Consider the following 2,384-nt stretch of genomic DNA (forward strand, 5'->3'; position numbering starts at 1 on the left):
CGTGTAATCGCATTAATGGTTTAAGTGTCAATGTCCATTAAGTACGTCACGCTCTAAAGGGGGAGGGGGACATGAAGAATCGTTGACAAACAATGTATTAAGTCTAAACAAAATGCATTGAAAGGGAGGAGAGGAGGGCTGATTTTTCCTCAATATAGCGTGACGTACTCTATGGATCGCCACTTAAATTAAAAACATCAAAAACGGACGCAGCATCCTAAAATCACTATAATATGAAATTTCCATCAAATTCAGACAACTTTTGCATTTTTGTCCGAGATTTGTATGGACGGTTTCCCCTGTGCAATGGTTTGATACAGAATGTCTCTTCCTTGATGAATTCGATACTGGTTTGCACATAGGTATAAATGGGAATTCAGTCCAGAACGGATTGATCAAAAGGCCTTTCCAACTCTCTATCGAGAACAATTTCTCTCCCTAACTGAAGGCCAGTGGTAGCAGAGGAAAGATTGTTAATGACATTCTTATGGGACTAAACGAGATCGATGGTTCTATCTTATACTATTGTCTACATCAGTGCATAAGAGTGTGTTGAAATCGGAATAAATTATCATTTACCTAGCTTCGTCAATAGTTAGCACTACACACTACGAAAAAGACATGTAAATTTCAGTGTCCTGAGACCGACACATGCAAGCGGCCCTTTTGACATAAGAATCAGTTGAAAATGACGAGAAACTCAATGCAATCAAACGCACTTTTCGTCGAGTTGCATATGTTTCAGTTTTAGGACACTTCATTTTACATGCTATGTTTGTTTACGTTCCATGATTTACGTTTACGACGTAATTCAGCCGTCTCGTGTAAAAATAATAATTTCTAAGTGTGTAGATCATTGATTTGGTTAGAAAAAAATCTCTAACTGCCGAAATCAGCAAAATAGTTTATCGCACGGCATTACGGCATTCACATATTACTTTGCCGAAAATACTCAACATATCTGTAAAAACGAAGAGAGACACTTTTAAAACTTTCATTTTGCCGATAATACGTACAATAACTGTCAGAATGATGACTACACGGCGAATGAGAACGACCCAAATTTGAGTTTAGTTCACTCATAATCGCCAAAAGTGCAGGAACTCAGCGATGAGTAAATTTGCCTCATGTTTTCCCAGGTTTTTCCAGGATTTTCCAGGGAAAAATTCCCGAATTTGAGAAAAGTAAAAATTGGATTCACTCGTCTATTGGTACTACTCCGAGAGTGAATAAATTTTTTGTCAATTTCTTCATTTTCCGGCAGATTTTTTAGGTTTTCCACAGAAAACCGTGAAATAAATTTTACTCATCGCTGAGTTCCTGCACTTTTGGCGATTATGAGTGAATTAAACTCAAATTTGGGTCGTTCTCATTCGCCGTGTACAAAATAAAATGAAAAAGGGTTATTCCGATACATGTCTAACTGCTTTACTTCCAGTTCTCAGAGAGCCAAAAAATTCAAAATAGAGAGAGAGGAAATTCTCTCCCACGAGTTTGATCTCTCAACAAGCCATGTATTTTGATGGCACATTAAACTAACTCATATATAGATTATATTCATCCAAATTTGGGTTAAAAATGTACTCCAATTCAAAGTTGATCCAGTTTAGTCCAATCTGGATATTTTAAACCTACATTTGAGTTATCTGTTCTTAGCGCGAGTGAGAAAGCAGCAGCTATACGTTTGACAGAAGGCAACATCACGCTGTACATGGTGGAAAGGGATGGAAAATCGTGTTATAAGCAGAAAAACAAGAGCAGATGAGCATAAGCAGCATCAAAAACATGGTTGCCAGTCATGTCCCTGAGTAGCAGCACATAACATATGTGGAACTCGATCATTAAAAATCGACCCCATTTCAGTGATTTCAAGTGGTATAGAAGGACATCGATCTGTCAAATTGATTATACCAGCTGTAAAATGAGAAAGAAGATCAAGGGGCTTGTCAATTCTTTTGAATGATTCTACCGTGGTTTATAATTCTATGTGTTCCTAGCGCTCCTGAACTCATGTCTTACTATTTTCTTAACCATTTATGTGCTTTATTTATAATTATATAGCTTACTTTAACAAATTTATCACCTTGATTCACACAGCAAAACTGTGAGTCGAGTTTCAAACGCCTTTGGATACGGTTGTGTCTTAAGTTCGTTCTCTGTTTTGTGCGTGCATTCGCTTTCATAGTTTTCGGCTGCATTTGCCGGATTAGCGCTGGCACTCTGCCTCCCGGATGGTTATACGTGTGTGAGTGGTGGTTTTCTCGCTTTCCGAGAAGTTTTAGAATCGAGAAAGAAAACATGATTCATCATGTTTGCAAGCAACAGAAGATTTGACGCTATCTGCGTTGTTTGATTTTTTTTCCCAGTCCAGAAATTTGTGGCAT

The sequence above is a fragment of the Ochlerotatus camptorhynchus genome, unplaced genomic scaffold (genome assembly GCF_037179485.1).
Source record: "Ochlerotatus camptorhynchus isolate MF236.1 unplaced genomic scaffold, CSIRO-AGI_Acam_v1.1 ptg000480l, whole genome shotgun sequence".
In the NCBI taxonomy this organism is placed as follows: domain Eukaryota; kingdom Metazoa; phylum Arthropoda; class Insecta; order Diptera; family Culicidae; genus Ochlerotatus; species Ochlerotatus camptorhynchus.